The following is a 13,362-nucleotide window of genomic DNA, read 5'->3' on the forward strand; positions in this document are numbered from 1 at the left end:
ACACACACACACACACACACACACACACACACACACACACACAGCTCCACTCCTGGTACGATAATAAGCTTTGTGATCAGTTTCCTTGGTTTCCACTGACAGTAAGCAGATATAGGCAGCTCGGAGAGGTAAACAGAAGCTGCTCTTGCTAGTGCACGGCCACAGGCGCAGGGACGCGAGAGAGGCGGATGGGGAGGAAACAGAGAGAGATGAATTTGTGCAGAAGAGGTGCATAGGCAGCCTCGCAGCTGTTGGGTGTCGGGCAGTGCAGACAGTCCAGACGCTGAACCTTCAGCAGCTGAGTTAAAAAAACAAAACCAACTATTTTTTGCCCTTTCATTTCAATCTCATCTGTGAATTATATTTAACTGCTACCAACTTTACTGCATTTCCTGCCACAAGGCAGTGCGTGTTTGTTGATAGAAGTACAGTAAAATGGGTTGTGCTCTCAGCTACTCGCATTAATCAAACATAAAGATGTGTTTGTGCGTGTGCAATGCATGTGTGAGTGAGACAGATAGAGGGTAACGGAGGGCTTTTGTTGGACACATGCTAGTTCTGCACTACATGAGCTGTGACCTACTTTTTTACAGTCTCACACACACACACACAGCCTTTGACAATGGGACAGGAAAGCAGAGGTTAGGCTTGCACTAAGCCCTATTCTTAATACATGCATTCCAATGGATAGAGCTCAGGGGCTGCTGAGCTTTCAGCCTGCCTGTTGGTACAAGCATCTCCTGCACAGTCTCATGCATGCCTAACAATACAGAGTAAATCCAACTACTTGTAGCATTTAGGCACATATGTGCATGTAAAGGGTCTAATGATAAGTAGAAAAAAAGAGCATTTTATAACTGATATATATTTGCAGCCAAAGTGAAAATTCTGAATAACAAAGTTTGCTTTCTAAAAATAAAACAAACCATTGGTAAGTATATAAGCTGCACTGCAACAAAACATGTTTGCCCTCATAGAAACACTTAACACAATTGTGATGTTTATTTCAATTTAGTCAGTAACGCATTAAAACATACCATATGATGATGCCATAGCACCAGTGGAGCTTTGATAGGCTTCAGGGGAAATAAAAAACTGCAAATCCCATGAAAATGACATCTTTTCCTATTTTTGTAGTTAGCGGTGAGCATGAAACCACATGGAGGTTCATGCTAGGGCTGCTCGATTATGGCAAAAATGATAATCACGATTATTTTCACTGAAATTGAGATCACGATTATTTGACGATATTTATTTAACCCTTTAAGACCTACTATAGAACCGAGTCCACCAGAGCTTATATTATTTTTTTTACATGCTGTAGTGCCATTTGTGGGAGCATTTCAAGTTGCTATACATCAATACAACTGTTATAGCCCATATTTTAATAATATGTATTAGAGATGGCACGATACCACTTTTTTATGTCCGATACCGATACCGATATCATAAATTTGGATATCTGCCGATACCGATATGAATCCGATATAGTGTTATTTAATCAACAAAACTGTTTTTTAAAATATCTTGCTGCATTTTGCAAGTCTGCAAGTTCATACTCAAGTTTAAAACAACAACTACACTAAAGCTATTCTGTTATACCTGTATACAAAAAAAATATTTCATAGTTCAGCAATACTGATCAATCTAATAAACTTAGACCTACACCATCCTCCCTATTCTGGTATTTTAAAGAGTACTTAGCGTAAATATTAAGCAACCTAACTAATAGGGTTCCAACTCCCAGCAACAACAAAAATAAATAAATAAAAAATAGGGAACCACCCCTCACGCGCCACCTCATGATGCTTAATCGACGTAATCAACCTTAATTTGATGCAGTGTGAAAAAAAATGCACAGAAATCAATTATTTTTCAAGAAATATTAAATAGATTCAACATCTTTCTTCAACAAAATTGCAGACTGCACAGATGGTACCTTCCCAAAGTAAAAAGTACTATAGCTTACTAGGGTATATATATTAGACTTAATAGTCACTATATACAGTAATTGACTTCTATTCATTTTACATCAAATTAAAACTTTGGGTGTCAGATAATTATTTATTAAAAGCTCGACATTTTAAATGAGAATAAGAAAGAAAAGTATGTCTTTGTGCCCCCTTTTCCCTGTTCATGCCCTATCGGCCCCCCTGGCTAAACTTTGCTAGATCCGCCCCTGCACAGTTACAGCCGTCAGCTACGTAGAAAAAGATCCTGGTGTAGAAAGAAATATTAAATAAATTCTAACAACAGCTTATCAAGCTTAAACGTTCTGCTGTTGTTCAGCCGCTGGTTTCCTCTTTCTGGTGCAAAGTGAACCAAAAACAAACAAGAGAGACGGACTCGCGACAGAAAAGCCGATCAGCTGATCAGTTTCACGATTGAAGTAGCAGCCGGAGAGCGAGAGGCAGTCGCTTGTTAAGCTTAACGCAGGAATGCTTTACATTCAGAGATGGACTTACACACTTGCTTTACTTCTCTCGGGGATAACTTTGTCGGAGATGAAATGCCAGGTTGCTAGCGAAGCTCCACATGCTATCCAGACCACGACAGGTCCCGCATGCCACAGCCACTGCTGCTAACGTTCTGAGGTGAGTTACAGCGTGTTGCAAGTTTTGTGAGGTGCTTTCGTGATATTTAATGGATCGGATTACATTTTTTATTTTTCTCCGATATCCGATCCAGTAATTTAGGTCAGTATCGGACCGATACCGATACGTAATATCGGATCGGTCCATCTCTAATATGTATGCATTAAGTCCATAGTAATTACATAAATTGCAAAAAAGTGCAATAAACTACAAAAAAAATTGAAAATCGCTTTTGTTTTGTTTACATATATTTCTACTTGGAGAAATTTAAGAGGCTTATCCCTCAAAACTTTAAATACAATAAAGTTGCAAAAAATAGTTTCCCACCACAGGAAATTTATTTTGAGTGTCTTCATAGTTTTATTTTGGAGATACAGCAATTTTTATATACTGCAGGAAAAACAAAAAACAATCCTATGATGCAAATTTGCAAAGAAAACAGCATGTGCATCATTTCACTGTGGGAAGTGTTACGAACAGCTGATCGGATCGGCAAAGCGTGTTTCTGGAATATTATGTTTTTGTTCTTGCAAGCGCTTTTTATGCAATTTTTGCAAAGCTATATGTGGAAGGAAACCGTGACCGAGGACAAGCTGATGACATCAGATGTAAGTACAACTCCTCCGGTTTCATATGCAAAACAAATTATTGCGCTAGCTTACACGGTTCAGGTTCTACAGGGATTTAAAAATAGTTACGCAAAACGGAGCGTGCTGCTCTGACCGGCTTTAAAGGGTTAACAATGACTTTAAAAAATAATATAAAATAGTGTGCAACACCACTGAAGTTTTTTTTTTTAAACTCTCTTTTCAACCAACGGCAGTCACTCTCCAAATAACTTCTGCTTAGCTTTCCGGGCTTCCCTCGGGTCCTCTTAATCAGCGGTCTCCAACCTTTTTTGCGCCACGGACGGTTTATGCCCGACAATATTTTCACGGACCGGCCTTTAAGGTGTCGCGGATAAATTAGGGAGGGGCTAATAATCGGCTCAGTCATTTTTAATGATCGTTGAAAGCCCAGATCGTAATCGTGATTAAAATTCGATTAATTGAGCAGCCCTAGTTCATGTTGACAACTTGATGCCGTATATGCCAATGTAGGAGGTGCTCTGAACAGCTGATCAGATCGATAAACTGTTTGGATTATGTTTTTGTTGTTCCATGCACTTTTTATGTGATTTTTGCAAACCCAAATTAGGAGGGCGATATGACCAAAAATATTTATCACGATATACATTTGAAAATTTGCGATAACGATATAACTGACGATATAATTGACACTAGACAAGATACTTTACAACTCCACAACTTTATTCGTGCAAAACAAATATTAAAAAAAAATCGAGGTGTTTTCACTTAAACGAGCAGCTGTTTTTATCTGCATTAAAGTTATATAAAAATTTAACAGCACAAATGCAAATTCCTTGCTGACAGTTTAACCAAAAGGCATTTCCAGTGGAAATTGGAGGACATGTCCTCAGCATAACCATGTATAATATCCACAAAACTTAAAAAGAGGTTATACACACACAATACCGTAATACTATGCTGAAGCACAGTACGTATCACTCCGCGAGGCTCCTGCCGATGATAGCCGCAACACTCCGACAATCCATCAAGCGGTGCGGCTTCGTAGCTTAGCAAAGTTCTACTAAAACATTTGACAGATTTTCGAGCGCCGTGTACCACATAAAATCGTTTCGAGGTCAGTAAACACAACCAGAACTCATACATAGGGCACACGGGATTATAAGGGGCACTGTCGATTTTCAGAAAAATCAAAGGATTGATTTTAAGTGTGCTGTATTTTCCAAACAACACGGTAATAACGACGGCCCGCTAGCATGCTCTACCAAAAATAGTGCTTTGTTGTGTATCTGATGGACAAAAGCTAAACCAGTTCCACACCACTGAAGTTGCAGCATTTTTACAAACCAAGTGTGGGTCATCCGTTTCATTCAACAATCCGCTTTCGCCCTTCTTATTCCCTGTCGCCGGCACGCTTTTTCCGCCATGTGCGTATGAAAACAAAGGCACTGCGCATGCGTGTTTTACCCATATTCTATCGTGATATTTCATTTTCCTATCATTGCCCGACATTAGACCAGTATTACCGTGAACGGTATGATATGGCCCAGCCCTACCCCCAAATGGAAGAAAACAGTGGTCTGGGACATGTTAAATCCGGTATATCCAAGTCCAATTCGTCTGGTTTTAGATGCCAAAAGAATTATTACTCTAGCTTATTTGGTTATACCTGGATTTCAAAATGGATGTTTGATAGTAAAGGGCATGTTGGGAATAACACGGAGAGACTGTCACACCGCACCAGAGCTGGAGTTATCCATTTTTTCATTTTTCTTTAATAGAAACTGGTTTTACACAAGATCATATCAAACAAGTTTACTTGCAAAATATCCAAATCTAATTCTTGGGGGGCTCTACAAATATATCACAATGAAATTAGTCAAGAACTTCAGGAGAACAAGCTATGAATATAGGGTCACCTAAACTAAAGAGAGGTCAATTCAGAGCTAACTCTTCAATCCATAGCAAACACCTGAAAACTTCTCCATGTGAATATCATTTGATTCCTGTGCTCTCCTCGTAAAGAATGTCTTTGCACACAACATGCATCCCAATCCCAAAAAGCCCTCAAAAGAAACAAACAGCCATAAAACATCTTTTTAAGAAGAAACTTCTCGCTAGTAGAGGTTCAGTGAAAGAGGCCTAAAAAGACCAAGTAAAAAATTATTTGTGTCAACATACCGATTCCATGGCTGTAGGAGAATGTCAGTGGGCTAAAATCCAAATAGAAAATACACCTGCTGCTGCAGAATCCACGAATTCTGAAAAAGGATAAAAAATATATATATATATATATAATATATATAAAATTATTGAACAGAAAAACACAAACAGTCTCACATTTTTATGCAACACATTCAGATGGACGGAGAGGGTAAAATTTATCCTCAAAGGATCTCTTAGTTATTTAACTGAGAAAAGCAGTGAAGCATTTTGTCCCCACATTTGCTCCTCCAACTAAACACTAGATACTCCCATCTTTGTCTTATCAAAAACATGTTACCTCATGTACTTCAAAGTGATTTCAATATGTTACAAAGATAAACTTTTCCTTATCCTTAACCTTCCGCGCCTGGACATGTCATGTCCACGCAATTTGAATTTCCATGCACCAGTATCCTTTTTATGACTGTATGGTTTGCAAGTCTGGGAAAAAAAAATTCAACCTCTGAACAACAAGTGACTATATGAAATACGTCAGAGACAGGTCAACGAGTAATGGCATAAAGAGAAATCCTGAAGTCAGTGTACTGCTGTTGGCCCTGCCCCCAGTCCAACCACACAATGAGGACAAGGGTTTATCAGGATTTAGGCAGCGGGACATGGGAGGGTATTTAACAGGGGCCCAGTGTTGGGTTTGGCATTCCGGTGATTTTGGGACAAAACTCCAATCTGAACCCACACGTATTACATCATTTCATATGCTTTAATGCATTATAACAGGGCTAAAGGGAAAAATTCAATAGCATCTTGTTTTCAGTTTTAGCACAGGCAGGGTGGCAAGTGTGAATGCAAGACAGGATTAAGGTCAGACCTCCCTAGGAGGGCCTGAGTGGTAAGGAGGATGATGGTTAGATGTGCATTTGTGTTTGTACTGGAGTGGAACCTGTGGGGGCTTTCCCAGTGGGAAGTACAGGATTGATGGATTGTTACAATCCAGACAGGGAGTACAACACCACCCTCCCAGAGTTTGTAATACAGGATAAGGACAATCCATTTTATTGATCCCAAAAAAACAAAAAACAAAAAAAAAAAAAAACAACCCGCCAACAAAAAACCAACTGACAAAGACCATAACGATGAAACCAAAGCCAACTTTGGTAGATAAGGTTAATCGGTCGAGTCACATTATAGTGCTTAACACACCATATTACTAAGAGTAAGTGTTTGAAATTTAACAACTGTTATCTGTACAATATAGTAAAACACTGCATTGTGTCACTCCAGAGACAATGAAAATATGTTCCCTTATTGTTAAAAAATAAATTAAAAAATAAAAATAATATCCCCATTCCTTTCCCCTTCAGCATGACAACTCAGACCAGCTATTTGTACTGTTTGACCAAGTCAGACAACGTGTTGCACAAACAACTTGTTTTGAGCGTGATTCAACCACTACTACCTTCTCCAGAGACCTTTGTAAGATTTGAGATTTTTTTGTCAGCTTTCTACAAAATGCTTCTGGACATGCATATTTTATTCTGCTTAGCCTGTATTGCAGAGTATGTCAAAGAGAGCAGTGTTTTATATTTTAATTATACTCTGTTAAACAGAAAAAAAAAGACAGCCGACCTGCCCCTTTGCACAAATTCTTTTAGAAGAAACTGCTAAGGAAATACGAGTGACATAAGAAGTTCAACTACGGTGCAGAACAGACGACAGATATCCATCTTCAGGGAGATAGTCAAACAGGTGCCAATGAAATAAGCAAGAAAGAAAAATGGATCATCATCTTTGTGCACAGCCTATGAAATCAGCTCACATGAAATCTGCGGTGAGAATCACAAAATATGTGTGCATTGCTCAGGGAACAAAAGCCAACTAACACCAAGGTGGAACGGTTGTTTACCTACTGGAACCGACAAACTTCTTACTGATGCTTTCGTCTTAGATAAAGAGCGTTGACTAAGCTACACCAGGAGAGCATGAGAGAGTGACGCATATGTGCTGCACACGCACAAAATCTACTGAACAGGCAAATTTAGACAAAACATTAACCCGACTGACATGAGTCCCATAAAAGCCTAACTTTTGACTGTAGAAGTCTCCAAACGCTGACACGTTTCTATGTTTTCTATACAACTGTGTAAGATTTGTTTCTATACTAATACAGGTCAACAGGTTGAAACACCTGCTTAAAGTGTGGCTCCACTTAACTCCTCTTCGTAAAAAGCCTCGCCTTCAAACTATGCAGAGCTGACTTCAAACATTTAACATGATCATGCATAATTAGAAGACATTTCTAGCTCTGCATCACCATGACAACAGGTCTGCATATTCACTTCTGCATCTTCACTGTCACCATTATCAAGCTGCTGAAATATCAGCAGTGTTTTTCAGATTGCTTCACCAACTTTATTGCAGCACTGCAGGTCACATGTCAGCGAGGAACAGAAGAATATGTGAGGCACGGTGCAATAAGCTACAACATGTGTGCACTTCTACCAGCCTTTCTAAATCCTGCTCCAAGGTGAGCGAGCTAGTGAGACCAGCCCTGGTTTTAATGGTGACCTTCAACAAGAATCAGAGCCCGTCTTTGATGCTGACAGACTATGACTGATGAAAGAGATAAATCTCTTCACTGGAGCTTGGAGAATAGAACTGCGCCTAGACTGACTCAAACATTTGGTTGCAGCAAAATAAAGAAAGAAAAAAAGACAGAGGTATAGTTTAGAGAGCTTTACTTACCTAACCATCTCATCAGCTGTATCAACACTGCAAATGTCCTGCCGTTTAAACTTAAGACTAGACTCACTGTGTGCAGTGAGGACAGAGACCAACAGTTCCATGTGAATGACCACTAATGGCACCTGAAGTGCGTGTTCTCTTTGTGTAAAGAGAAAGGCCTTCTCTGGATGTTTTGGGATTATGGAGGACAGGCAAGATTTAACACAGGTTTCAGGGCACAGATATCTTTTTGCTTCACTTTCTGCAAACCTGAATCACTACTTGTTTTCCATCAGAAGTCTGGACCATAAAACACAAACTCAACAGTGCTCCCCAAGGCTATAACGCACCTCTTCAGTCAGCTCTGTGTCTGGCTGTCCTATCATAGAGCAGATCAGAGGCAGCTGAAAGTCAACCTGGAACAACAGCTCAGGCCCTTGTCTGATTTCATAAAGAGTGTCACAGGCCACATAGGCATCGTGCAAGGGCATTCAGACCAGAAATACTGCAGGACTTTACCGAGGTAAGAGACTGAAACAAAAAGTTGTGTTTTTCTTTGATATCACAGATGCTGTACTGCAAAAACTAGAAATAATGAACACATGGAATGGGGTGAACCAATGCTAGTGCATCTGACAAAAAAAACAGACATCTCAAGAGCTATGTATGGAGACTTAGATCATCAGAGACAAAGAAATAACCAAAAAGCAGTATGCAAATTAGGGCTGGGCCATATTATACCGTTCACGGTAATACCGGTATAATGTTAGGCAACAATAGGAAAATGAAATATCGCGATAGAATGGGAGTAAAACGCGCATGTGCAGTGCCTTTGTTTTCATACGCACATGGCCGATTGTTGAGTGAAACAGATGAACCAGAATTGGTTTGTAAAAATGGTGCAACTTCCGTGATGTGGAACTGGTTTGGTGTTTGTCCGTCAGATACACAACAAAGCACATTTTTTTGCAGAACATGCAAGCGGCCGTTGTCATTGTCATATTTGTCGGACTAAGATGCTCTTAAATCTGGGAGTAATCTGGGTCCTAAACTCCGTATGCTTCAGGTCAAACAACACTGCAGCATCACTTAGAGTTAAAAACTGTCTAAATTCTTTCATCTTTAATAAAACGATCAGCATTGCTGCTTTACCAGGTGTAACTATAAAGTTTAACTTCCAGGCATCCATGAAAACAAAAGTTATTACATTTAACGGAGTTAGAAGTTAGCAGGAAGCTAGCGGAAGTTAGCTCGCTAGTTTCGCTAGTTACCTAAGCATGATATTGCATGTTCTGACTGAGAGATTTCTGAAAAAAATCAAACGTACAGCTCTGCTATCACTTCCAACATAAATGAAGACAGGAAACTAAACAGCAGTGACATTTGTAGGGTTACTGAAGTTGGGCTAGCTGGTATATAATGATGTGCTACGTGATCGCTAGCGACACAGCTATGTTAGCATAACATAAACAGTGAAGCTGGAGGACGAACACTAACACTTTTCCACTTATAAAAGTTAACGTGAAGGTTCTTCATGGTTAGAGACAAATGCAATCGCATGGCAGGATGCTGTAAACGGACCAAACTTCAGTCAGGAGAACAACTGAGATAATCCATCCACAATACGAGGTTAGTCATTAATATACTGCAACAACATGGGAATAGAGCAGCTGCCAGAGAATTCAACATTAATGAATCAATGGTACAGAAGTGGAGGAAGCAAGAAGAATGAGTTTAATAAAGTTTGATTTATCTGACTGCTTTGTTTCGCTTAATGTGCCTTATAATCCCGTGCACCTTATGGTCCGAAAAATGCGTACTGCACACTGCAGTTTAATGTTGCAAAGCACCTATTTTTAACTTCAGTGGATATTATATATGGTTATGCTCAGGATATGTCAGCCCATTTCTACTGGAAATACCTTTTGGTTAAACTTTCAGCAAGGAATTTGCATTTGCACTGTTACATTTTTATAAAGCTTTAATGTACATAAAAACCAGCTTCTTGTTTAAGTGAAAATAAATGGAAGGTTGTCTTTTTGCGCTAGTAATGTTGTGGAGTTGTATTTTGTCTCGCATCAATTATATCGTCGGTTATATCTTTATCGCAAATTTTCAAATGTATATCGTGATAAATATTTTTGGCCATATCGCCCTGCTCTAATGCAAATAGTATTGCACCTCAAATGCACAGAAGCAGCTCAAATTCAGGCATCGAGATCTGGATTTTTAAAAAAAAACCCAAAAAAACCAATGAATTTCTCAACTTTATATTAACAACATATCGTTAAAATGTTCTAATGTGAACAATTTGGGAACATATCATTTATGGAAGTGGTATAGACTGGGGGTGCACATAAGTGGTCCACAGGTGCGCATTTGCTGTCAAAATAAAAGACGCGCACCAAATAAGAAGTTGCAACGCGCGTTTGCATACATATAAAAGGCACTGTTTTTGTCCGCTAAAGTGGGATTTTCACGGCATATTCTGCACCACATCTCTGTGTGTTCATCATTGGTTTGAAGCCAGCTCACCTCCTGCAACCATACACGCTTCTTTTGCAGAATGGACTCCTTCTGACATTTCTTTGGAGGTGGAGGAACACCAAAGTAATTGCTTAAAGGAGCTTGCTTCTTTGACATCTTTAAGAGTTCTAAACAAATGTCTGTCCTCTAGGGCTGCCACAAACGATTATTTTGATAGTCGACTAGTCACCGATTATTTATGCGATTAGTCGACTAATCAGATCATCATCCACTGGACGTAAAACTACAGCTTATTGCACCAGCAGCATCTGCTCTTATATAACTATCGTTATCGTAACGAGCTAGTGGGTAACAGACGTCTCCGAAAACGTCGGAGCGCTTTTGAAAATATGTGGTGTCCTGATAAACTGAGCCGATATTTGAGGTTTACACAGCTACATTCTCGCCTGAAAATATGTTAAACGTTTATTTTGTGACCCAGAAAGAATAATAAGAGTAATATTAAAACTAACTAGCTACCGCCATTGTTGGAAACTAAGCTGGGCCGCGCTATGAATTCTGGGACACAGCTGCTTCTTCTTCTTCGGGGTTTAACGGCAGCTGGCATCCTTGTACATGCTGTGCTGCCATCTTCTGTTTCAGTCCGTTATTACACTCTTAAATCCTGCTATTATTCCTGCGTCTTTTGCGATCTTACAAAGCTTCAAACGACACGTCGACTATTAAATCAGTCGTCGACGATTTTGATAGTCGACGTAATCGTGACTAGTCGACAAATCGTGGCAGCCCTATTGTCCTCCTCCAGAAAATCTTATGTACGCAAATATACGTTACAACTTCTTATCTGGTGCGCGTCTTTAATTTTGATAGCGAATGCGCACCTGCTGACCACTTATGTGCATCCCTGGGTATAGAGACCTACACATCAAAACAACTCCAGCACAATGGCCAACAAACAACAGGTCAGTTCGTCCATCTGTCATTTCATGTCTCAAAAAAAGAGAACTCTACGAACAATTTTTGGATATATGCGATCAATATTTCAATCACTAAAAACAGCAAGGTCCTTCCAGAGTAGAGCAGGGCGATATGACCAAAAATATTTATCACGATATGCATTTGAAAATTTGCGATAATGATATAACTGACGATATAATTGACACTAGACAAAACACTTTACAACTCCACAACTTTATTAGTGTAAAGCCCCCCACCATCAATGTATTTTCACTTAAACGAGCAGCTGTTTTTATCTGCATTAAAGTTATATAAAAATTTAACAGCACAAATGCAAATTCCTTGCTGACAGTTTAACCAAAAGGCATTTCCAGTGGAAACTGGCCGACATATCCTCCGCATAACCATGTATAATATCCACAAAACTTAAAAAAAGGTTATACACACACACACACACAATACGGTAATATTATCACTCCCCCAGGCTCCTGCCTACGATAGCCGTAATGCTCCGACAATCCATCAAGCGGTGCGGCTTTGTAGCTTAGCAAAGTCGTACTAAAACATTTGACAGATTTTCGAGCGCCGTGTACCACATAAAATCGTTTCGAGGTCAGTAAACACAACCAGAACTCATACATAGGGCACACGGGATTATAAGGGGCACTGTCGATTTTCAGAAAAATCAAAGGATTGATTTTAAGTGTGCTGTATTTTCCAAACAACACGGTAATAACGACGGCCCGCTAGCATGCTCTACCAAAAATAGTGCTTTGTTGTGTATCTGACGGACAAACGCTAAACCAGTTCCACACCACTGAAGTTGCAGCATTTTTACAAACCAATTCTGGTTCATCCATTTCATTCACCGATCCGCTTTCGCCCTTCTCATTCTCCGTCGCCGGCACGCTTTTTCCACCATGTGCATATGAAAACAAAGGCACTGCACATGTGCGTTTTACCCATATTCTATCGCGATATTTCATTTTCTTATCGTTGCCCAACATTATACCGGTATTACCATGAACGGCCTCTGGAATATGGCCCAGCACTATTCCAGAGGGCCACTTATTTACATACGTCTTGTGGATAATCACTCCACTTACACTAGAACCGTTATGGCTAAGCCAACATTAGGTAGGTACTTTACATAGATTCATGTGAGGTTATTTTCAGGATCACTGCAGAGAGAATAGCAGAGCAGTAGAGACAAATGGTAAATGGTCTGTATATAAGCAGTAATATTAGACTAACTACCCTATGTTGTAAATCTAATTAAACCTTATTTTCAGTTGTCCCCAAAATATTCTTGCAGCTTTAGATGATCCACCATTCACAAAGAAGGAGGGTTCATAAGGGTGGGTTAGCTTTTAGCTGCAATACTGCAGGGAGCTGTGATCAAACTAAATGGCAAGTCATTAGTACATTTAACTGAAAGTACTAAGTACTATGATTAAGCATCATGTATATAAATATTTTTTAAATCAAAGCCACAATTAGATGAGCCTCTTCACTTAGTAACCTAATATAGTTTTACCTGTTCAACAGACATCTGCTCACGTACATCCACAAATTCCACACTGTACAAAGTTCAGGAAAAGGGTAAAAAAAAAACCCAACAAACTCTGTCACCCTCTCACCCACTGTGTCTGCTGTTTCGTCTGTGGCACATAGGGCTGCCACGATTAGTCGACTAGTCACGATTACGTCGACTATCAAAATCGTCGACGACTAATTTAATAGTCGACGCGTCTTTTGAAGCTTTGTAAGATCCCAAAAGACGCAGGAATTAGTAGGATTTAAGAGTGTAATAACGGACTGAAACAGAAGATGGCAGCACTGCATGTACA

The 13,362-nt window shown here is 39.5% G+C and overlaps 1 protein-coding gene across 3 annotated transcripts in view; it reads right to left on the bottom strand.

Annotated features, from left to right (window-relative positions):
* The window catches only part of ankrd11 (ankyrin repeat domain 11), a 119,896-nt gene that overhangs the window by 82,652 nt on the left and 23,882 nt on the right, over nt 1-13,362 (bottom strand). For 2 of the 3 annotated variants that reach the window (XM_085271117.1, XM_085271099.1), the window contains exon 2: nt 5,363-5,442. The exons of the other annotated variant lie outside the window; for it this stretch is intronic. The gene's annotated coding sequence lies outside the window, so the exon portion shown is untranslated. The remainder of the gene's footprint in view (nt 1-5,362; nt 5,443-13,362) is intronic. 3 annotated transcript variants of the gene reach the window in all.

Source organism: Mchenga conophoros, linkage group LG1 (assembly GCF_057382185.1).
Source record: "Mchenga conophoros isolate Kocher_MC1m ecotype Shallow Benthic linkage group LG1, M_conophoros_male_GT1.1, whole genome shotgun sequence".
In the NCBI taxonomy this organism is placed as follows: Eukaryota; Metazoa; Chordata; class Actinopteri; order Cichliformes; family Cichlidae; genus Mchenga; species Mchenga conophoros.